This window comes from Ambystoma mexicanum, chromosome 13 (genome assembly GCF_040938575.1).
Source record: "Ambystoma mexicanum isolate Mex_15411 chromosome 13, UKY_AmexF1_1, whole genome shotgun sequence".
Classification (NCBI taxonomy): Eukaryota; Metazoa; Chordata; class Amphibia; order Caudata; family Ambystomatidae; genus Ambystoma; species Ambystoma mexicanum.
The window spans coordinates 386,886,042-386,911,645 of record NC_090938.1 but is presented as its reverse complement, the minus strand read 5'-3'; the positions used below and the strand labels follow the sequence as shown (position 1 = coordinate 386,911,645).

General features: G+C 45.1%; 1 protein-coding gene across 4 annotated transcripts in view; it reads right to left on the bottom strand.

Annotated features, from left to right (window-relative positions):
• Positions 1-25,604, bottom strand: part of JPH4 (junctophilin 4) — a 403,230-nt gene that overhangs the window by 53,167 nt on the left and 324,459 nt on the right. The window lies entirely within an intron of this gene.

Below are 25,604 nucleotides of genomic sequence, written 5' to 3'. Positions count from 1 at the left end.
ACTGAAAGAATCATAAGGCCGAGGACAATAGCCCAAGTGTGCTGCAGCAGATGTCAAAGGTACATGTAGCGTATTGATGCTGACAAGCCAGAGCGAGGGAGACTCCTGCTTCTGTGGTGCGGGCCTTGACTCTAGTTAAGAGGAACGCCACACAGTTCATCACAGCCGTTGAGTAGAGGGGAGAGCCGATAATAACCGGGCTGTGGTGAATGAGTCACAAAGTAGCAAAGAGTCAAAAGCTTAAAGAACTGTAACATTGTAAAGGGGAGACCAGCTGGAAAAGGGAAGGCACCACGTGGGTGCTGCTCCAAGGAACTCTGATTAGTCCCCGTCTGAGTGAAACTACAGATACCAGAAGGCCGTGGGAGAGCCGCCAAGATTGGTCAAAGTGGTCATACAGGAGGTCAAGCAAAATCCCAGTACAGTCGAAAGCCTTTGACCTAAGAACTGTGAGAAAGCAAGGGAAGTGAATCCTGCAAACATTGAAAGTGAATGTGAAGTTGGCAAGAGTGAACCAGGAAGAAGCATGCTGACAAAGAGGGGGCAAAGTCTTAAGTCCCAAGAAACAGTGGGTTGACAAAAGTGAACCCGGCCGAGGCATGTCTTCTGGAACTGTTTAAAAAGACACTGAGATTTGTGAAGGAAAAACTATAGTGAACCCGGTGCAGGGAGGTTGAAAACAAAGTGGGGGCTGCGCTCAGAAGAGGGGGACCCAGGGGTGAAGCCATCACCCGAGAAATACGTAAAGCGGACCTATGTGTTTTGTTGTTTTTCGTAGTAAACCTATCAGGCCCTTGGGACCAGGAAATCACAACCACCGAAGGCCTTGAAATTGTTAGCAACTGTTTGGGATCCAAGCCTGAAAGAGGGAGATCCAGGGGGTGAAAAGCGATCACCGAACACCACAAGGAACAGGGGTCAGTGCCCAGAAGAGGGGGACTTAGGGGTGAAGAATCCTCACCCTAAGTGAAACCAGGAAACAAACTTTCATTTTGTTGAAGGAACTTTTTGTTTTGTTATAGCCAGGCCCTCAAAGGCAAGAGACTTTCAAGAGAAACGAGATTTGACCATCGACGGTCCTGATATCTGCAAGTGGAACTGTCGTCTTGTGCTGGGGAAGCAAGAGAGTGTACTGTGCTCCAAAATCCCACCTTACCCCATGCTTAAAACATGTGGAAGGGAGTCCCAGGCTACCGCATCCCGACATATTATTTGTGAACACTTCTTTCTTTTCTTGAGAACTATCCCACACCCTTTTTGTATTAATTGTAAGGTTTGGCAATAGGTTTTTTAATAAAGGCCCTTTTTATTTGACACAAAACCACTAGTACTGCCTTATTTTCGTTTGATGGTCGACACTTGCTCCCATCTTAGATTTAGGTTTAGATTAGGCGTTTTTCTAACCTGTTTACAGTTTAATAAACACCCTTGAACTGTGATCACATGTCTGTCTTTACTGTTGCCACCATGAGTACCTTACAGAGGTATGACCCAAAGGAAAGTGATTGGTTATGGAGGAGACAAGCAGTTTTCAGGCTAAAGTGAAACTGCTTTTCTTTTCTTCCGAGGATTCCCAGCCTAATACCAGTGAATATTCGTGAGCATGTGAATCCATGACAGACCCATGCTGGAGAATAAGAGTTACGTTTAAATAACTTTTTACTTCTTGGCTACAAGTAGGAGCTAAATAGCTCCAAGCTCCCCTCAATTTCGAACCCTGGGGACACATTTCACACATTTCACACATTCACAGCTCAGACATCAATACCACATGCCCATTGATCAATCTTTATAATTTGCACGCGTAGTGGGGAATGTAATAGAGTTTTTGTCTGGCTTCCCAGAAGCACCTGCGGAAAGACACTACAAAAGCTGATGATTATACAGGGGTAGTGATGATCACAGTGCTAATGGGCCAATGAGAAATCCCTCATTGCCGCAAGAAATTAGACTCTACAGAAGTGTTAGAGGACAACAATGAAAGCAGGTTTGTGAGCACATTCAGAAAATATCTTGCAGTGCTAGATTAAAGCAGGTACATATTAAAATTCATACACGAGTCATAGCATCTTGGCTCATGTAACCAGGGAAATAAATCACAGAGCACAAGGCAGACAGAAAAGCCAAGCGAGAAGCAGCAATTGACCCCTTAATTTTGGAATACTTTATTGTTCCAAGGTAACGGATAATTAGAAAGAGAAGGTAAGGACTATCTTATCCTAAAATATGTTTAATGAACTTCAAGCCATCAAAATGTTTACTGCTGGCAAGAGATTTGTTGACATAGGCCCTCATTACAACCCTGGTGTTAAGGGGTTAACGGCGCCGTAAAAGGTGGCGGCGCCGTTAACCCCTTAACGCCTGATAACGAGGTCCCTTTGCGGGTTGGCGATTTTAACGCCTGCTTTTTGCAGGCGTTAAAAACCAACCCGCAAAGGGACCTTGGTGCTAAGTACGGTGCCGTAATTTGCGGCACCGTACTTAGCGCCTTCCCCATTCCCGTTGAGCCCTATGGGGCAAAAATGGGAATGGGGAAGGGCCATGGCAGCATGGGGAATTACCGCCCCGCAACCCCCGGAATGGGGCGGTAATTCCCCATTCCCCCATGGCGGAGTCGGTAAGTTACCGGCATGGACCATGGTGCTATTAGCACCATGGTCCAACGCCAGGGGTGTAATGAGGGCCATGGTAGTGTTCTTAGCCAACTGCAGAATTATAATGAGCGGGCCACAAGTGATCTGAATATTGGGACTTCTGCAGAACTAGATGTGCTATCGTAGAGGCATTGGAGCAAAGAGTACAGAATGCAGGGTTTTACTTGGGTAACTCAATTGACAATAGGCCGCCTTGAAAAGTGAAAGATTGAATAGATATTACATTGCAGGATGCAATGTACTTAAGTTCTTAAATACGTTGAACAAAGTTCAAAGGGAGGGGAAGAGAGGACCTAACAAGTACTCGTATGCAAATAATTATTATTTATATATATATATATAATCATATTTGTAAATTGTGTGTGGGATAGCCTAGCAGTGTAATTGGGACTGGCTGCCTATCATAGAGGCTCATGTGTTATGTTGTCTAACCTATTGAAGAATGAAAGCAATACAGATATGTTTAACTGTTGACTAGGATGGGTGCACTTACTTGTAAAGCAGTGAAAAGCTATGGAATGAAGAGGCCAAGGCCTGTCACCATTCCTGGCTAACAATTGTCTACATCTAACCAGTGGTGGACTGGGAACCAAAAGAGGCTCTGGAAATAATGTTCAAAGTGTCCCCACATTACACATTTTAAGGAAGCTCAACCCTTTTCCTGTGGTAAAATGTGAAAATTAAATACAAGAGAGGCCCAGGGTGCAGAGGCCACTGGGAAATCTCCAGAGTACCATGTAGGCCAGTCCATCCCTGCATCTAACACTGGCCGGATTGCACATTGAAACAAGCATCTTTTTTAAAATGTTGTATTGTACAGTCAACAATAGTCAACTTTTAATACATATAGATCAAAACATTTCCTATATAACAGAAAGGCACAGTATTCAAGTTAAGATAATAAAATACAGCCAATAAAAAGTCCATTATTCCCTAAAAAAATATCTAAAATGTTTTTAAGCACTATCCAAAATGTGATCATGTGATAGATGCAAACATCATTATTGCCGCTCATAAAAAGAGTGCAAATATAATTCCTATTGGTACTTGGAAGTTCAACCCTGCCGCAGCGATATAGCTAGATCTCGGCACATTCAAAGAGGGACAGACCAGCAGTAAAGTTTAATGTTTTCTTACCGTTGCTCACCACAAAGGCAACAAAACCTTTCCTCTCGCGGTATGCCCAACCGAGCACCAAAATTACTTCAAGGGTAGTGATAGTATTACACTTTATTTTCAGATACTCCCAAGATAAGCCCGGGTGCATTTCGGGGTGCCTTCCCATTCAGTAATATTCATTAAAAACCACTCAGAAAGACTCTTGCTGGTCGAGTCAACATATGCTTGTTCTCTACTAACAGCAAATACCAATTCACACACACTGCTTCTGGAAAGATTATACAGCTTCCAACGAATATCTTCTGTAATTCGAGACATCCAATATTCAACATTATTTTGGATGTAGGCAATAGGCACTAAGCATTGACTTTAGGACTCCACCTAGTTATATGTTTTTACTTTTCCTCTGATTGGGCCAGACTCGATGCAGAGATTGAGGTGAAGAGCACTTTTCTCAACTAGTATTGCTTTTAGTCCACATAAATAGTTCTCTATTGGAATCCAGGTGAGTATGGATCCTTAAACACGGGAGTCTGATCTTTCAATGATTGTTAAATGTATTTCCTTGTAATTTTAGTTGAACATACAAGTACATGATTGGTTAATATACTGTGTTTACTTTATAGTAATGGAAGATTGAACCAGTTGGAATGATGACTTAATTCTGCTCCTGATGAAGGGGTATACCTGAAGCACGTAGAGCTCTAAATTTGTTTGATTACACTATTAAATGAATCACCCGAGTATATATTAATTACTGTTTGGACTATAAATGTGTTTGTTTATAAACTTTGATCTACATCTTGATGAATTTTGACTGGTTTCAGTTTAGTGGTTGTGCAGGGGACGCAAGGGTCCCCAGTTAGGACTCTTTCCTTCCTTTTGTTTTGAATGTTTTTGACAGCAATGAGGGAGCAATGGATCTGACATAGGAAATCTTAGAAGAATGATATGCAACATGGCTAGGTTTGGGGGCAATTAACATCTCAGGAGGCAGTTACGGGACGATAGACATGACAGTTCTGGGGCAATGGGCAGTTTGTGAGAAACAGATACACAAGTAGTAATTTAGGCAATAGACATTGACTGGGGGAAGTTCCTAGGGCAACTGAGGTGACGGGCAGTTTGGGGGGAATGGAATTTCAAAGGGCAGTTCTGGGGGAAATGATGTAACACTGGTACTTGTGGAGAAGGGACATGACATGGCAGCGCTCGAGCGATGGATATGACAAGGTGCACTGGGAAGTGACATGAGTCAGTTCTGGGGAATGAGCGTGTCATGTTGCCACAAAGTAATTGTGTTTTAAAAATAGCATCTTATAAGAAAATAAATTAATAAATACTGCGATCCAAGAGGCAATGGGAATCAACATTGGCTAGTCCTGCTAGTGAAATGAGTGCTCTGGGTGCAATTCCGATGCCAAATAGATATGGCATCAGGAAATTCTTTGGTGAATGATTGTAAAATTCAGGCAGTTCTGGGGGCAATGGCACTCCTAGATGATTTAGATTGCGAAAAATACATTAAAATGTGGATATGAGCATGGGACGGTGTAGGGGGGGGACGGTGTGTCATGGGTAGGGATAATTGGCGGGAGTGGGAAATCCTAAGCGGGAAGTTAATCGATAGTGTTGCAATTGAATTATGTAGGATATAGTATGCACAACAGTCATAACGCAAACTAACCTCGCATTTACGAGTAGACCTGAATCCTCGCAGGACGGGCTTTCAGAAAAACATAGAACAACAAGGCCTTGCCCCTCGCCCCACCACTGTATTCCGATTCCCAGACACGGCAAATAACACAGATATACCCCACATCAGTTAGGCCTTTGAACTAATTAGGAAGGAATGTGTGCTGCCGAAGAAGTGAAGGGCTGCAGCCCAGCACCAAAGTCTTATTCCTGAAAGTGAAGGCAGAGGCTTGGGATGCCAAAACATCAATCAAGATTTATGACACTAGCGCCCCCCAGAATGACGGTCACTCTCTTTGAACTACCAGATGTGCAGGGAAATGGGCTCTAAATCCTTTGTGAACTGGATTGATTAATGGGACGCCGGGTTCACTCTTGGGGAGGGGTACTGATAAAGGGGGAAAACGGAGAACGACATGATCTCTATGTTTTGCACCAAGCAGAGCTAAGAATGATGCCCATACAGTGGGGAGGGAATGATGGTGGCGCCAACGTGTCGGATGAGAAAAGGGCTGCTTTGCCCGCAAGGACAAGGCTGTTCTCGAAATTGCCCAATGAGTTCCCACTGATAACCAGGTGCATGTCACGTGGTTATGACCAAAGGTAGGGTTGTGTCAGTTGACGTTAACTGCTTTGTAGCCTTCCATGATGGACAAGGACGTGACTCACGTGTGATATGATAATGACATGATAATTTATTTATAGCGCGCTTGTACACAATTGTGGTGAAGATGAGTGAGAAGACAGCAACACCAATTGGAGAATGGGCTATATGTAATCGTTCACATGTATATAGGTGGTAGCCAATGAGCGTGGGGGATTAACAGTGTTTATGAAGTACGTCATGAGTGACAATTTTTGTGTTTATAATCTGGATATTGTACGAAAGACATCAGAGAGGTCTTTGACAGTGGATTTGTAATACCCTGTCGACTTATCCTTTTGTATACAAAATAAAAGCTCTTGTCTTTCTCAAAAGAGGGTGCACCTAGCCTTTTTTCCTACCAGGTTGTATTTTCTTCGTCTGATCGCTGGGAGTTGCACAGTATTAAGTAAACGGGTATGGCATGGCAATGCACTTATGGCCAATTATATTTACATTTTATGGTCTGTCAGTGCTGATATTATTTCATTAACTTGCTCAGGAACAATGATGTGCATTGAATGAGAAATCTTCGGCTGGCATTTTATTTATGATTGTTATTTATGATTGTCATTTTTCCCACTGTGGAAGTGGTGCAATGCATTGGGCACTATTTCAGTGATGATGCAAAAATTATAAATGTTCTTGCAGACAATGTTTCATTGTGCACACAATTTTCTGCTGTGTACTTTTTGTGACCTGTCCTTTGAAGTTTTGCATTATTTAACGTGTTCCTCCTCAGATCTTAGCATGATTTTTAAAAACAAATCTAAATTCAACCAGAAATTGAATAGTGAAATGCACCATTTCGACAAATTGTCTAAAAAGAATAGTTGGTAGTAGAACCCCTCCATCCCACCAACTCCTCATTGGACGGGTTCATTTACGCACCATCCCTTGCCAGTGAAGCCTTTATGGTTTAGTAATCTTCTGCTACCATATACGTTTAAAAATAACACAATCCAAATATTCATAAAAATTAGGTCACAAAAATACATATCCCAATTAGGCATTATAAGACATGCATTACTTACCGTAAAAGCATTTCTGATGATTGTATCTGTTTAGATTCACATGCTGTGTATAGTCTGACATCCAGTGGTCACTGCGGAGTATTGCATTTTGTTTTTCGTATTCGAAAAGGGGACGTCGACATAGGCATGTCTGTAATACTATCCCTATAGTGACGTGCAGTGTACCCAAAATCCCTCACGCGTCGAGGTCCCTCTGTTTGTATTTTTTCTGCCCTGAGGGAGACTTCTTAGACGTGATTGAGTACAGAAAAGAGAGAAAGTAATAAGATGTCTATGTTCCTTCCATCCGAGCGGGGAGGCAGGGAGGGCACATGTGAATCAAAGCAGATACAATCATCAGAAATGCTTTTACGGTAAGTAATGCATGTCTTCTGATGCTTGTTAATCTGGTTAGAATCACATGCTGTGCATAGACTAGCGAGCAGTACCCGGAGTTGGAGGTGGGTTGTGAGAAGGAACAGTAGAGAAAAGATATCTTAATACTGCTTGTCCCACCTGGGAATCAGATCTAGAATGGGCATCTAGACAGTAGTGTTTTGTAAAGGTGTGTACAGAACTCCAGGTTGCCGCTTTGCAAATGGACTCAACAGGGACATTTGCAATGAATGCTATGGAAGCCCCAGTGCCTCGAGTAGAATGTGCTCTTGGCTTGAAGGGTAGTTCTCTCTTAGCAAGAGTGTAACAGAGAGTGATGCATTAGACAATCCATCTAGATATAGTGCATTTTGAAACTGCATCTCCTTTTCTTCCTGCCGCCACCGAAACAAATAACTGATTAGTCTTTCTCAGTGGTCTAGTTCTTTCCATATAAAACATGACCACTCTGCGCACATCAAGTGTATGCAGGCTTTTTTCTCCCAAGTTTGATGGGTTTTGAAAGAACCTTGGTAGTTCTATAGACTGGTTGACATGGAATTTAGAAATGAATTTCGGTGCAAACCTAGGATGTGTGCGTAGAACCACCTTATCCTTGTGAACTGTTACAAAGGGGTCTAGTATAGAGAGCGCTTGTAGTTTACTTACTCTCCTAACGGAGGTGAAAGCCATTAAGAAAGCAGTTTTAAGAGTGAGGTTCTTAAGTGTTGCTTTGTGTATGGGTTCGAAGGGGGGGCCCATAAACCTGGTTAGTACCACATTTAGGTCCTATCCGGGAACTGGGTTAGATATAGGAGGATGGATCCTTGTTACTCCCTCCATGAAGTCTTTTATAACTGGAACTTTCCACCATGACACCTTATGTTGAGACGTGGTGTATGCGGAAAGTGCAGCTAGATGTACTTTAATAGAATTAAAGACTAACCCTGAGTCTAATAAGTGAGTCAGGTAAAGAACAATCTGTGTGGGAGAGCAGTCAACGGGGTTGATGCTCTTTGCTCTACACCAGATGACGAACCGTTTCCACTTGCTAGAGTAGCAGTAACGAGTGTTCGGTTTCCTTGCCTCTTTAAGGATGTCCATGCATCTTTGAGGGAGTTGTAAATGTCCGAATTCTATGACCTCAGGAGCCAGGCTGCTAAATTGAGTGTTTGTGGGCATGGGTGAAGCATTCTGGCCTTGTCCTGTGACAGCATGTTGTACGGGCAGGGTAGTTTCACCGGTGGAGACAGTGACATCTCCATTGGGTGAGCAAAACAGGGTTGCCGGGCCCACATAGGGGCCACTAGTATCATGGTAACTGGTTCCTGATGCATCTTGTGCACTATCTTGTTGAGAAGGGGAGTTGTGGGGGCGGGGGGGGAAAGCGTAAACAAATTTCCCTGACCATGTTATCCAGAGACCGTTCCCCTTGGAGCGGTTCTGGGGGTATCTGGAGGTGTAATCTTGGCATTGGGTGTTTTCCAGAGTTGCGAACAGATCTATTTCTGGGAAGCCCCATTGTGCAAAAAAAACGTCAGAGACAATGTCTTCTCATAATCGCCATTCGTACTCTACGGGCAAAGGGAAGTCTCTGCTGAGTTCGTCTGCCAGCAGATTGAGTTCCCCTGGTACATGTGATAACAGGAACATGTTGTGTCTGAGAGCCCACTTCCAGATGTTCTGGGACAGCTTGGACAGTCCTGGAGAGTGAGTGCCCCCTTGCTTGTTCAGGTAGTACATGGCTGTGGTGCTGTCTGTGAGGACCAGCACTGTCTTCCCTTGAAGGTGTGCCTGGAAAGCCTTCAGTGCCTTGAAGACCGCCAGCAGTTCCAGCAAATGTATGTGTTTGGACGCTACACTCGGAGTCCAAACTCTGTGTGCCGTCTGATGGGATAGGTGAGCCCCCCCCATCCTGTGAGGGATGCGTCTGTGGTTAGAGTGGCTTCCACTGCGGGGGTGGCAAATGGTTTCTCTATTACAAGGTTTTCCTTCGACCACCACCGCAGCGAGAGAACCAAGGCCTGCGAGACCACCACTAGATCGTCCCATTGTCCGCTGGCCTGACACCATTGGCTGTTGAGCCACTCTTGCATTGGACAGACCTTCCAGGATTTTGCGGCATGAAATGGCAAATTTTGCGGCACAAACCTTTATTTATTGCGCCATTTTTGAGGGACATTTTGTATTAACTGGAGGGTGTAAGATTGCCACCTTGCAGGAAATAGGCAGAGTGCAAGGCTACAAGAGTACCAGGGTATCATTATTATGTATCTTTTGTATTAATTTAATAGGAAGAGTCCCAGATGTCTCCGGCTTGGCAGAACAGTGTTTGATTTGGCTACATTTCTGGTTTAATGTTCATGCCTATTTAATAGTATTAACTAAATTGATCATTATCAATTGTAATGCTGAAAATATTCCCCTTCTATGTTCTCCAATCCCCCAAACACCCACACACCTCTCTCACCAACACACATCTCACCAACTCTCCATCACAGCTTACATTCCTTAACCTCTCACTCTGTCATACAAACACTCACGTGCTATGTCACACTGTCAAGTCACAATTTGCACTGCCCAGCCCCTGCCACACTCCAAATCATACTCCCAACTCAAACCTTTACACTCTACAATTCCTCCCACAATATACAGTCCTTCATTCTTTTGTGCTGCTTCTGCATCTTGTATCCTTTCTCCCATTCTATCGCACTCTTACCTCATCCTTTTTCCCAATCTGCAGCTCACTGCCTCTTTCTGGCCAACCGCTTCCTCTCTGCTTTCTGGCTCACTGACCACACGCTCCCTCTACTTTCTGTACCTCTGCTCGCTCTCAGATTTCTGGCCCACCGCATCACTGCTTCCTCTGCTCTCTTGTGCAGCGCTTCCTCCTCTGACCCACTGCTCTCCCTCTGCTTTCTTGCCTATCACTGCACATCTCACCCATCACTCTCCCTCTCTCTCATAGTGTAACCATTTTTTTAATTTATTTTAAATGTAGATTTTGACCCAGTTCCTCAAATAATGGGGCATTTTAAAAAAGAACAGAGGATATGCTATTTTTAGACAACCCATTTTTGGAAATGAGCAGGTCACCTTATTCTCAAAGGTGACCGGCGCATTTCCACAGGCTTGAGCTGTAGCGCAAATTGTGCGCTGGCGAGCTGCCTTGAATGGTGTTCTGGGTTGTTTGACCGAAGTGTAATTATCTGCAGCGGAATTGCTGCAAATTAATTTGCACTTCAGCCAAACAACTCAAAATGTAACTTTCACCACCACCCAACCCCCTCCCCTACTTAACTGCTTGGTTGCTGCCGCTTCCCCTGCAACCCTGCGGTGCCAGATCCGTCCCTCTAACGCGGGTCGGATCCGACTCTGCAGGGTCCCTTTTTCGTTATTTTTCTTTTTTTGAGCAAAAAGGGGAAAACACTTCTGCAACCACCCTAGACCAAAAATACTGAACATGGGGAGCGGGTGACACCCCCGCAACACATGTTCAGTATTTATAAAAATCGATCGAATAGTACTGGACGAAATAGGTCAAATCGTAACATTCGTTAGATTTTTGTCATCAAAATGGGCAGTACTTTGAATAGAATCGCTCTCCCGACAGTGTTCTGCAAGCTCCCAGCGCCTTTCACAGGGACAGGCCCTCCAGGTGCCTGCCACTGTAAAATGCGACACAAAAAATGCATTTTTATCCTGTTTGAGGAACAGAAATGCAAGCGACACAGCAGCGGTTCATACCTTAAAAGATATGCATGACAGGGTCAGGAAAGACCCTGTCATGCAGTGGCAGCCCCACATCCCGTGCGCGTAGGGTTGTCTATAATTTCTGCACATTTAAAAGTGCATCTTGCTTGGAAATGAGGGATGCGCTTTTAAATTGACAGAAATGCCACTTTATTTGATCAAGGAGGTGAAAAAGGCCATCTGAATGGGTGCGCATATAAAATGTGCCCATTTATGTGCCCCTTGTGGATTGGGCAGCACTTTTTTGGGGCTCAAGTGATCAGATGTGTTAGCGCATTTCTTGTGTAAAAAGATAAATAAATAAAGTTGAGAACCTGGCACCCTGAGTATTATTTTTTTCAAATCAGTAATTTTTGCAAATTACTTTAAATAAAATGTAATGATTTTTTTTTTTTTAAGATGCTGTTTTTGCACAAAACGGCCGTTTTCACAGGATCGCTATAAGCTGAAGGGTCTGATTGGACTCATGCGCAATCGCGCGTGAGGTACCAAATATATACATGACGCCATCATTCCTAGCAATCGCATTGCTTTGCGTACCGTTAACTCTTGACCGGCTACATATTGAGGGATCTGAAACAGCATATTTCGGACCCTCTCGTTGGAGGGGAAGACGAGGCCGTCCTTTGTTCGAACTAGAGCCCCTAGGAATTGCTTGACCTGGCTGGGGTCTAGGCTGGACTTCTTCTCGTTGATGGAGAAGCCCAGTTGGAACAAAAGGTCTACAGTCTTTTGGGTATTTGAGAAGCATGTCTCGTAGGAATCCCCTGTTATGAACCAATCGTCGAGGTAAGGGTATACTGGGATGGCCAACCTGTGCAGGTGGGCCGCTGCCACTGCTAGTATCTTCGTGAATACCCTCGGCGCTGATGCTATGCCGAAGGGTAGCACTTTGAACTGGTAGTGTTTGCCCTCTATCATGAACCTGAGGTATTTTGTACGCTGGCAGCATTGAAATATGAATGTATGCATCTTTCATGTCCAGTGTTGCCATGTAATCTCCCTGAGATAGCAGGGGAATTACTTCCTGCAAAGTCACCATACGAAATTTTTGAGGTTTGACAAATTTGTTCGCTGGGCGCAGATCTAGTACAGGGCGCATGGTTAAATCCTTTTTGGGTACAAGGAAGTACACTGAATAAATACCCTCCGTTACCTGTAATAGAGGCACGACCTCTATTGCTCCTTTTTCTAGTAGCAGTTCGACTTCTTGAAGAAGGGTGACAAGGTGCTCTGGTGATAGGCGTCTTCCCCTTGGGGGTCTGAACGTAGGGGACTGACTGAATTCTATGCAGAAACCACGGGCTATGGTTGACAATACCCAGCGGTCTGTTATTCCCTCCCATACTGGTAGAAAAGATGTTAACTGGCCCCCGACCGGCGATGCATGGGAGGGGACCCGAACCTTCAGGTCATTTGGTGTTGGTAGCCGGGGAGTGGGGCCCCGACCTCTTCCCTTGCCATGACGTTGTCCTCTTTGAGCGTATTGTCCGCTGGTTCCTTGAGTGGAGGACCAGTTGCCTGCTGAGGAGTACTGTTGTTGTTGCTGTTGCTGGCTTTGTCGTTGGCCACGAAAAAAGCGTCTGTTGCCGTAACCTCGCTTATTGGGAGGCCTTGAGATCTAGTCTAGAGTCTTTAGGGTATCGAAATACTTCTTAGCTGTCTGCAGTGCGTCATCCACCGCCTTACCAAACAGGTTTGAGTCCTCAATCGGTTTGTTGATGAGTAACGCCTGGGTCTCTGGCTTAAAACCGGAGTTCCAGAGCCAGACATGACGCTTGAGAAGTACCCCCTGAACTAAAGACCGGCCAGCCGTCTCCGCAGCATCTAGCGTGTTCTTAATGATGCTCTGGTTAACCAGAGTACCTTCTGTTATAGTGGCTAACAAACGAGTTCGTAAGGGCTCTGGCACTTCTTCGAGGTTTTGGCGTAACTTTCCCCATTGGGCATCAGCGTAGCTTGCCAGTAAGGTATTATTATTGCTAATTCTGGTGGAGAAAGCTGCCAAGGCTGTAATCCTCTTTCCCAGGGCGTAAAGCTTCTTTCCCTCCTTGTCTGGGGGTGCTTAGCTAGTAGATAGCGGAACCCCTGCCCTTTTCCTTGTGGTGGTTAGGCAGAATCCTGTGCAGTGCCCTTAGGGACTACTACACACAATTAAGACTACAGGTGGCAATACAAGTTTTACCTTTGCTACAAGCCTGTACTACTATGTCAGAGTGGTAGAAGTGGTGGAGCAGCCAGGCTTATCTCAAGAGTATATGAGCAGTAGCAGAGATTACACAAAGGGACCACAATTACTGTGACTCAAGCAAACACTGACTCAAGGTTTCAGGTAGAAAAATTAAGTACATTTATTTTTAAACCATTCATTATAAACACAACACTTCTATTAAACTTCAATAAAAACCACACGTTAAATATACTACAACTAACCAATTCACTTTTTACAGTAAGTCTCAAGGTAAGTACCCTGTGTTTGAATGAACCGGTGTTTTGAACAAAACACGTTACCGCAAATACGATTGCGATCACTTTTTGACAGTTCGGTCTACTAAGCAAACGCGTATCCGTGACATGAAATGTTACCGGGGCAAAAACGCACTTAGCACCTGAGATACCCAGAGGGAGTTGGAGGCAAAAATCACAGGCAATATTTTGGTTAGGCAGAATCAAACACTCAGAGACAGGAGGTCAAAAGTTAAAGGGCCGGAGCCAGGGTCGAAAGACACCGGGGCCGGTTACCGAAGATCACACGGTCAGACAGTTCACGATTCAACGTAGTCAAAAGTACTTCGATATTGTCAATGTTCGGAAGCAAAAGTTATAAGAAGGAGGGAAGACAAGGGCAAGCCTTGGAAATGAAGAAAAAGGGATTCACCCAGTTTCATCAACAGAACACAGTACCTTGTTCCAGTGGTGCAGCTACTGCCCTGGCAGTTGTTCCTGTTGGTTTCACGCAGACCCACGATTCCTGGAGCTTCGTTGTGAAGGAGGACATCTGAAGGGGGTCTGCACCACACAGGGATGAAGCTGGCAGCAGCGACAAGGAATAAATAGGTGCGCTCCTTAAAAACAGGAGAGGCTCTTCAGGTGGCTATCCGGACCACTACAGCAGTGTGCAGCGATTTCGACTACGGAAGAGGATCCTCTGGCTGTAGAAGATGAGCTGGTTATCCCCACCAAGCTCAAGGGAAGAAGACTCCGGACTGGATCGTCTCTGAGTCGTTGAAGGGCAGATAGCTCAGGACTGCAGCAGGGCTTCACTGGGACGGGGTAGTTGCAGCAGCCGTCGTTGTATCCGCTTCTCTTCGGTTCCTTGTAGTTCCAGTGGCGACTCTCTGACTTCTAGCCCAAGAGACCTGCCTTTTATGCGAAAAACCCCCATTCACACAGCCTGGCTGTCAATCACCCAGCAGAGGGGTTGTCCAGCCTGGACAACTACCCTGGCCAATCATGACAAAGTGCAACTTGGGTTTCCTAGGATACCCTGTGCAGGGGGTGACTACACCCCTCCCTCACATTCAGCCCACCTAGACACCCAGGCGCCTTGAGGAGGGCTTCTGGCCAGAAGCCCGCCAAAAGACAGTGAACAAAGAAGGCGAACCTAGTTTGCCGCGCAAAGTAAAACGCAAGAAAGACTTTAACAAAAAGAAATGGCGAATAAACTCAACCGGAGCCATGGGAAAGACGATTTGGTCAAGCGGGTTTATGTTTGAGGCTAATCTAATAGCCAAGAACAGTACCACGTTTATCTAATATAATCGCGGTAGAAAAGTTAGGGTAGATACCACTGCCACCAGCCAAATCTAAATGTTAAAAGAGTGAAACAATGCTCTAGGAGGTACAGATACAAAGGGATACGAGTTAACCCTTTCCAGTACTCCATGGAAGATGGGGTGTACTGGATCTGTGGTAGATTGACTAAGTAAAGTTAATGGTAACTTTACCCTTTTCTGGGGGACAGTAGTCGCCTCAGAAATGGAGTCGAGGGATGTCTCAAAGACAACCCTGTGCCACGGCACTGAAGGTGCTGTGTGACACACAAAAAGAAGGGGGCTACTGAAGTGGTGTACTTCAGAGTCCACAATCGCAAAAACAAGTAGAAACACACAAAAAACGCAGGTAAGAGTGGGGGAAAAAGCTCTCACTCTTACCAAGTGGGAAAAAATAAACTCCAGAAGTCCAGTAAAGCTGCTGGGGGACTCACTAAGTGAGGGAAATTAGCCATAAATGAGAATTCTCCTTAACAGTGGTTACTACCAAGGAATCAGGTATTGAGTGACCCTTAATGTATAATGGGTACGAGGGTGAGGGACTAAAAAGTTTCTCAATTCTCGGGTTGACCCCTCTAACCAACACAGGTGCTGATAAAGATGGAATAAGTCGTCTCTTAACTGAGGCGAGAAGGGGAATGGCCTGACTAGTAGGTGGTTTCTCCTTAATGATTTTCTCCACAAAGTCTATTTCTGGAGTAATTTCTCCTGTATCAATTTCAAAATGTGCTGCTGCTTTACGTGGTAGCGCATTGAAAGTGGGTTGGCCGTCTATAGGTGACGGGTTTCTGACTGGTGTGGTTTGAGGAGAGGACAGATCCAGAACGTCAGGGTCTGTTGACGCGCCTGGAGACTGCCAAGGCTATGAGCCACCTCCGTCTGGGTCTTCTTGGAAGTCCCCTCCACCCATGTCTGGGTATTCCTCAAAACCTTCTTCAGGGTTTTGTTGATCCTCAATATTTAGGAACTCTTCATCCTCCTGAAAGTGAGAGTCTTCTTCAGTGAGGTCATATATATATTAGCCTCCTCTTGAAGTGGGTCAAATAGTCTTGGGTATTTGGCCATGGGGTGTTCCTGAAGTAACTCTCTTGATCTCTTGGGTGTTACCTGTTCAGGGGTGGACATAAATCTATCTAGTTTGTCCATACATGATTTAAATCTTTCTAAAGTCCACTGGGGTAACACAGAATGGTCTGGAGGCGTAAAGGGAAGCTCTTCCGCCTGTAGCCATCGAGATCTCTCCCATAGTGTGGAGGATATTCTCCCTTCGCCCTCTGAGAAACCTTCTCGTGGGCTAGGTCCTTCTTTCGACGGATTCGGAGGTTCCTGCCTGCCTTCCGTCTGCTTCGGCGTCTCCCTGGCCTTGTGAGCGGGGCTCAGCGACTCTTTCGCTGTCCGTCTCTGAGTGTCAGTGGAGACTATTCGCGCCAAGCTCTCGGTTCGTCTCGCACCGTGTTAGGCAGTGCCAAGACCTCGCCGCCGACGGGCGCTCTCGTATGAGGCGCATCGTCTGGCGTTTTGGTGGTAGCGCCCTTATTTGTGGGTGGCCCTGTCGCTAGTCACTTATGTGGTTGCGGGGAGGTCCTGCGACACTTAGTCAGCAGAGGCTGCCGGTAGGCCCGGCGTCTCCGTTGGCGCTAGGACTTTCTTCGACTTAGACGAAGGAGTGCCATGGGTTGTGTGTTTATCTTTGTTTCTTATGTGCGTCAGCGTCGCCGGGGTGTACATCCCCATAAGTAGGGCGTAAGCCGAACTTGTCGGGGCCAGGGACAGACGCCGAGGAGCGGAATGCTCCTTAGAGAGGTCAACAACCTCCGATACAGAGGTAGTGTTATCACATTTGGCGGCGGCGGCGACGGGTGAGGAATCAGCTCTAGACATAACATAGGCTGCCCACCTCTTGACCCTGCGGTCCTTTAAAGTCTTTGGGCGAAGAAGTTTACAGGCTGCACAGCCATCCTCCTTGTGGTCGAGGGGTAAGCAGCGGTTACACCGCTTATGCTTATCCTTCCACGTGAATTTGCTGTTACAGCGTGGGTAAAATCTAAAAGGAGTCCTCTACATAGCTGAGGATACAGTTATAAGTGATAACGACCCCAAAGGAAAGGGGGGTGAAAGAGAAAGGCATTCTTAGAAAGAAACAGAAGTGTCCCACGACCCCCACTCTCCCTACTGTATAGGCCGGCGAGGCCGGGCCACGTGTTCGGCAGCGCCGAAGGATCACCACCGTCGAAGATCTTGATCGGCAGTGAAGCAGCTTAGCCATCGAAGGAGGGTTAGGATTTAACGATAACTTTTCAAAAACGACCAAGGGTCGAATAAATGGTATTGGCAATTTGTCTCTAACGAGCTCCGCATTAAGGCGACCAGTATTCTGGGCGGAAAGAAACAATCTGAGGGACCTCGACGCGTGAGGGATTTTGGGTACACTGCACGTCACTATAGGGATAGTATTACAGACACGCCTATGTTGACATCCCCTTTTCGACTACGAAAAAACAAAAAGCAATACTCCGCAGTGACCAATAGATGTCGGACTATGCACAGCATGTGATTCTAAGCAGATTAACAAGCATCAGAAATAATATTACAATTAGGCATTATAAATGAGAATCTTAAAAAAAAAATAGGAGTAGCCTGTATGTCCAATACAATTAGAATGTAAAACAGAGATGGGAACACGAAGGGGATCTTTATAATTTCCCATAATCATTTCATAACTCAATCCCTCACCTCCATTGATATAGTATCCATACTACATTTCTATCCCTCAGTCAGCAGAGTCAGTTTGACTTACTTAGTCTTAATTCACTAAGTCCGCCAGATATAGTTTGCCACCATAAAAACAGTGACTTAGTTCTGTTGGGCCAGACAAGGGCTTCCTGAAATCTCGACAACCCTGCATTTTACAGAGCAGGTTTTAACCATCTCAGTCTAAGGACTGAGTATGGTCGACACAAAAACAGGGAGTGCATTACTTCTTTCTTGAGGCTTCTCCTTCCTCATATATTATGGGCACTCGGGTTGCAGATTTTTCTGTCTCCCGACAGCAGCCGTAAGGGGTTACGCATGGGAGGATGGATCATTTGCGTAAGAGAGGAGTCTGTGCCTCAGGCACTTCACGCACAATTGGAAAGACATCACGTTTCTCCCCTGCTATTGCCTCGATTGTTTACTGGTAATCCCAATACTCTCAGTCCTTCTCTTCCTTGTCCCATTCCTTAATTATAGAGGCATCCTGCTTACCAAGACAGGCAGCCATAGTCAAAATATCTAAAAACATTGCCCATGTCGAGCTCCCTTGTACCATCTATACGGTGGAGGGGAGCTAGTCGCCTCAGAGGCCATTCTGATGGAAGACTTAATAGATCTGCTAAAGGGGGATGTCTTTGGTTTTCTGCCTGAGTGTCCTGGGGGAAGGTAACAAATAGATCCACGCACTGTCTAGAGATGGCCATACATTGGAGTTACACCCGTACAGACCTCCCAGCATCAGGGTTTTTTGCGAGCAACCCAGATGAAAACTCAGCTCTCTATTCCAGTGTGGGAAGGACCTGGTCCTTGAGTAGGTGGTGGTATGTGATGACTTTGGGTTTGAATAGAGGAGAGGGGCAGAGTATTTGACCCTCTGGGACAAAACGTAAGTTTGGGGACATGGATAGTAGAGCTTCCCCTTCACTCAGTCTACTTGCAGATGACATGGCCACTAAGTAAATACATTTATAAGATAACACACCAATTTAGACAGTTTCCTGGGGTTCGAATGGCAGTACCTACATGGCTTCGAGGTCTAAAAGGAGGTCACAAAGGGGGAAAGTGGAGGCATACACTAGGGTGGGTGATCTGGGTACCCAAGAGAATGCAATAAACCTGGCACCCATAGAATACTGGGTGTACACCTTACCGGTGAAGCTCCAAGCTGCCAGTTGTCCTCCTAATGATGAAACCGCCAAACCCGAACACATCCTGTAGTAGTCCTGTATTGTCTTGATCAGGTGCACAAGGTCCATAGCGGGGGTTATAAATAAGGGGTAAGACACAGAACTAGCATTCTGCTTATTCCACAGGCCTTTAGAGTGTCTGGTGTCCATGAAGAATGGGTACATGAAAATAGGTGTCCTGTACATCGATTGATGCCATGACACTCACACTCAATACCATGGGGATGATGCCATGTAGGTTTTCCATCTTAAATATAATGTTCTTTTAAAGATTTCCCCCGTGAACACAGCACTACAAAGCATCCCTGCCATGCGCAGAGTGGGCTGGGCATGTGACCCCTCTGGCTAATCCGCAGAACGCTTGTCACTGGAAGCTCTATATAAGGGCCAGCTTCCATGATACGAGTGGAAGGGAGTTTTGTGGTACTGACAAGGTCAGTTGTGGTGTTAAAGAGGAAGATGTATTGCTGGAGCAGAGAGAAAGGTTGCTGTGCTGGCTGTAAGAGCTGGAGTGGAGGAGCGTATAGTAAGATCCAGAGAAGAGTGGAAGACGGCTGGGCTTGCTGTAAGGCCTAGAGTAGAAGACCAGATTGTAAGACGCACAGAGGAGCTGAAGCATGCTGGACTGGCTGTACGACCTGGAGCGGAGGAAGGGATTGCAAGATCCAGAGAGGAGGTAACGACGAAGGCTAAGACTAAGGGGGAAGGCAGAGCAGGAGGACAGAGAAGGTGAATATGGAGGCTCTGGACAAGTAAAGGCATAGCAGGAAAAGGGCAGAGGCCCTGACGAGAGAAAGAAGGGTGGAGCCAGAGTGAGCAGGGCACCATACCCTAGGTGCGGAAATGTAAGTAGGGCACTGTGAAGGGTCAGAAATACGAGACGGACAAGTAGATGGAGTTTTCTCACAATTAGCAATTTTATTGAACAGTAAGGATGGGACAAACGCCTAACTCTCCCTAACCTGACACACCCAAAAGCTAAAGAAACATCTCTGTGCCTCAGACTCATATATACAACAAACTCATAAAGGGGTTATCTGGCTGTTCAACTGTCATGACATAAAACTTAAGTGCACATAAATAAATTATACACATAAATCAATGTATCCAGGGTTGACTCCCCTCCCCCTGGATTAATTTAGAATATTTCCAACTCAAAGTAAGAAATAAGCAATTTCTTTCAATAGCCAAATTCCATTCAAAATATGGCACAAAGTTCTGTTCCTTTCATAGGTTCTTCACTTGGCAACACAATTGTCTTTTTGCCTAATAGGTTTTCTCACTCTTCAACATAATATTCAAAGTGTCCTCAAACTGCTGGTTGATAAACTAAAAAGACATCTTCATATGCAAACAGTTTTATCAGGATGGTTTCACAACAGTTCAACTAAGCACACCATCGGACATACTCTCCTGTTCGGCTGCAACCTTCTACCATACTGCAGTACTTCAACTTCTTCCTGGTCCACTAGTATGCCAGGACTAACCACTAAGATTCCCATTCCTGGTCTACTCGCCTGCCAGGACAAAACTCCTACAACTACTATCAGTACCTTGTGGTGAGGCTGGCTTCAAAACTTCCTACATGTTCATCCTCAATGGGGAAAGTTACATCCACAATTGTTTCATGCATTGACAATGTATTTCATTATTCCCCCGGCAATGCATATTATATTTCTCTCCCCTTAATAACTATCACAAGGAGGAATTCTGTTCTGCCAATTTTGTTTTACTTTGCTTGTCTTTCTTTGTCTTATGCTATGCTTGGTATAATCTCCTAACATTAATCTGCCCTTCTGTTCATCACATTCACCTTGCTTGAATATTGTTCCCTTTTGTCTTTGGTACTGGTGGTTACAATATTCTGTTTCACTTGGTTTAAACCAATGTTTCTTTGACCTTTAAGTATTGTCCCCTCTTGACTTGGACAATGGTGGTTACAATGTCTGTGAAATATTGCCCCCTCTTTGCCTCTACAATGGTGAGTACAATGGTTCTCTTCACCCTCCCTCTTAAAGCGAGAATTGCGCCCAGTTTGCTTTACTTGATTAACTCAGTATTCAAAATCATTACACTGTATCAGCAGTTTGGTAAGGAGCGACCTGGGGTCACCCATGCAAGGCCAACTCACTGGTCTGTTTGTGCGTCTCCTCTGACCTGCTGCCTTTATTCCTGCTTTCAGCTGGGAAAACCATGAGTTTAACAGCTCCTGTCAGGTTTCCTTCTCTCATGGCTTTTGGCAGATGGGGCTATTTTCACTCCAGGTACGCTCCAGCGAACACCACACCGAAGCAACATGCAGGATGGGGAAAGCGTCTCTCTCCCTCTGGCAGTCAGTTTCTTTATTGCTTCGCTCTGCAGACTGTCCAGGATTCTCGACTTCTAGCACAGCTTCACCACGGCATCCCACTTTCACATCAGATGTGGCCTTGTCTCCTGCACTGCATTGAAACTGCTGCTTCCACTGTTTCTCACAACCCCTGCTTCTCTTTCTTTTGATGGCCTGCACCTAGAGGGGCTTTAAACATTTGAAAGTCCTGTTCAGGTGTGAGTCATCAGAACCACTGGACTGCATTCTGCACTTTTGCACCTCTGAGCCCCTCTTCATCTTCCTCATCCCAGTACTTGGGGTATTATGGAAGTTTAAGTCCCTAATGTGTTTAGTTCATTTAAGCTTATTTATTTTACTCTGTTTTAATGTTTTACAAGATGTATACTGAGGAGAGGGTTTTAAGGAAACTAATAGTTGCTTTTTAATCTCACAATTCAAATATAATGTAGAAGTATGATAATTAGCAGCAGTGTTAGTTCCTTGTTTTCTGCCTCCATGTTTATCATATGGGTTTGTTTTCACATGTTTAGAGGAAGTGGGGGGTTGGGGGAAGTTACACGATAACAACAAGCCATCAAATAGTAGGCACCAGGGAATCCTTACCCCCATAAAATGAATATCGGGGTGTTCCTGACAGACTCCCCACATTCCCCCGATTGCCTTCTCCTACCATGGGATACACCCGACTAATACCACCCTCAGGCAGGGGTGTTGCTAGATCTGGAGCTACACTAATGTTGGGACTGTCGGGACCCGAGGCTAGCTAGCCTTTTGGTTGTAGTCCCTGAGCTTCTATCCAGGGCTACAACCAAAAGACCCGGGCTGTAGCCCCCTGAGCCACACCCTAGCAGCACCTCTGCCCTCAGGGTCCGGATCCAGAAGTCACTGCCTTCCTGTGGCCACATGGGAGGGGCCTGTAGGCTGGGAGTATGTGAGGAGTCTGAAGGATTCATCACATAACTATATCTTTAGGTGCAGACTAGTAAGCAGGGCACTATATCCCTGGGAGAGTGAGCAGGGCACTTTATCCCTATGTGTGGATTAGTGAGCAGGGCACCATATCCCTGAGAAAAAGACAGAGAAAGTGACAAAGAAAGATCTGACAAACAGAAAAGGGGTCTCCTGGGCACTGGCACAGGAAAGAAGAACCTATGTTATGCTTGGAAGTGTCAGGGAAGACTACAAAAAAACACAACCATCCTCACACCTTAAATGAAAAGCATAAACTTGAATATTCTTGTTGCGTCATTTACTATAACTTGTGGCAGGTCTTGGACTTGATAGGTTGTTGTCTTCCCCTGCCTGATTTGCTGCATCATTTGTTTTTTTAATAGAACAGTTTTTGCCTGAGGAATTAGAGTTGTAGGAAGATGGTTTTCTGGGATGTTTCCCTTTCCTGGTCCCGGAGACAAGGTCTACGGGCAGAGACACCAGCGACATTATCCAGGACAATGGTTCTCATTGGACTGAAGAAAAGATCAAATAATAATGTTATTTCCTTCTCCAAAATTTCAAGCATGTCTGCACATTCGCGCACCTCTTTGAGAGGGTGGTGAGGGTCAGGAAATAGTAAAGGAGGGCCTGACCTTTATATGTAGATTATATTGCATTCCTGAGCGCAATGTTGGATGCTGGTGTGATCTCTTGAGTACCCCTTACAGCCTCCTATTAATATGGTATTCAGGGATAGTGCCCTCTGTTGCTACCAAAGTGTGCCCAGAGCATAAAGGGAGAATTTAATTGATCCTAAGACAATCTAGGAATTCTTGGTTGTCCCCTTGCAGATGGTAGAGCTTGGCTCAGCCTGGGTTTTGCTGCCTTCTTAGGTGTGTTGCACTGCTTCTCTATAATGCCTCTTATGCTTTGATGGATAGGTAGGCCAGTTGTATGGTTCTGGGACATAACTGCTGTTTTATTTTTATTTATTTTTGTTTTTTATTGAGCATGAACACAGCAGTAAATGTGCATTAGAGGGCAAGACAAGATGAAGTCACATAACCACAAATACAATTAAATAAACACATCATGAAAAATGACATTATATTAAAACAACCTAAACACTCAAAAGAAACCTAAACTCTAAAATGCAAAAACAAAAAGTGGCAGAAATCAAAAGCTCTGTCTCAAAATGATGATTTCAGCAATTTCCTAAATCTCAAAGGTTTGGGGCGTTACAACAGGAGACAGAAGCTCCAGCTCCAATGGAAGATCTTTTCATGGTGAATACACAAAAGAATTGAGTGACCCCCGAACATAGGATTTCTCGACTTCGTAGACCACACTGACACCAGAGATTGCTATTTTAGCAGCCAATCAGCTTGGTCTATTTGTTTGAATCACTTATGAGTCAAGCGCTCAGTCTTGAACATAATACTGGCCCTGGAGGAAGCCAATACACTTTTTTTCAAGATATGGGAAATGTGCTCAAAGTTCCTGGCTCTGATGGCCAAACTCGCTCCAACATGGATAATTGCCTTCCAGGGAGCAAGGGTGGTTTGAGGAAGAACAGACAAGACCGAATTGTCAGATTAATTTAAGGAGAGAACAGCCAAATGATAAACAGATTTGCAATGCCTTCACCTGAGCATTAATGTGAGGGACAAAAGAAAGAGAAGAGCCCAACATGAAGCCTGAGGATTAATCAGAACGTGCTCTTGGAACTGAAGTATCCCAAAGGCAAGAGATAATGAAGTCCCTTGAATTAAAATAGGATAAAAAAAGATATGCAGTTTTTGATGTGCGCAGCTTCAAGAAATGTGAAGCAATCCAAAATTGGATCGCCTTAAGCTTGTCTCAGACACGACAGATATCACACTCAGGTGTAATCTGCAGATAAAGTGGATGTCATTAGTGTACTGATAAAATGCTATTTGCATCAGTGATACTCTCAGTGGATTAGAGGGAGGAGCAGATATATCTCATGGACTGAGGTGCTGGGTAGATACCTCTTCTACAATTTACGTTTTCAGGTACTTTTCAGCAATAAACCCAACACCATCTGCTTGTATTGACTACAGGGGGGAAACCTGTATTGGTTCTGGTGTTTATGGAGGCAGTTGGGATGAGGAGAGGAAGTCTGGAATCAACTGCGGTGTTGGCGCGCTATGTAATCATGCCTCTGAGACTGGCTGCGGAGACTCTGCTGTTGAGAGCAGGATCTGCTTGAAGGAAGGGCCAAGCCTGAGGTTCAAGGAAATCGGAGAGGTCCTTTTGTCTTCTGTGTGTGTAAGAGCAAGATTTGTGTTAGCTGGCTCCGTCTTTGTTTCTGGCCTTGTGCAAACGATCGGAAGCTAGGGCAGGATCTGTGCCCTTTGTGCTGCTCGTCGTACTAGCAGAGCTGCAGGTTTTCAAATATCCTCTCCATTGTTAGTGTGAGTGTGGCCATCAGCTGCCATACAGGATTGCTGAGCAGGTACCTGGTGTTCTTTTGAATGGCTGCCATCGACTGCATTGCGTTCACATTAATCTAACAGCAAAACTCCTCCCCTTCCCTTGATCATGTATCACTCTAAATGCGAAAGCTGGCAGGCAAATGATATTGAAGGCCTCTGTGCTGACTAAGTTGGCCCTCAAATGACTGTGGAGTAAGGGAGAGGTTCTGACAGCAATGCTGCCCCCACCTACCACAGTGACCTAGGCAGGGTCCTTTGTTTGGATGCTGTCATTGTTAATGTTTTCCACTAGTAGTCAAGCCTGAGGTCCTGTAGTGGGAGGGAAAGGAAAAAAGATAGATTAATTCATTTACCTGCAAGCAGCTACCTTCCCAGAGGAGACAGAAAAAAATGGTAGGATCATGATAATTTGGCTTCTTCTACTCTCTCCTAGTCCACGGGCCACCATCATTTCTTTTAGATATGTCAGCAAGGCTTTGCTACCTGTCTGTCTTAGTACTTTGTACCGCTGCCAGCCTACATATGATGCAGGTTACAAACAACATTCACTTTTCTATGCAGTCTATTCTTGACTGCATGATGCATGGCTCAGGCTTGGTAGTCACTGAATTAACAGTCTGGAGTTTGACCTGTGGTATAACGCATAGCTATGCCCAGATAAATAAGCAACCAATTTTCTAGGATTGGCAACCCACACCGTCAAGCTCATCATTTCTCTATCTTTGCATTGTGTTCTAACTTAAAATTCTCCAAATCTTTCTTACAAACACAACCCAATTTTCACAACACTTTAGGAACTATACACTTCCTCTCTTTTGCAGAACTATGGTCCATCTAACAGGACTGGCATGCACTCATGCCATCACAAAACATCATTAACCTGATGCAGCCCTACCCCCTGTTTTTGTAGCATC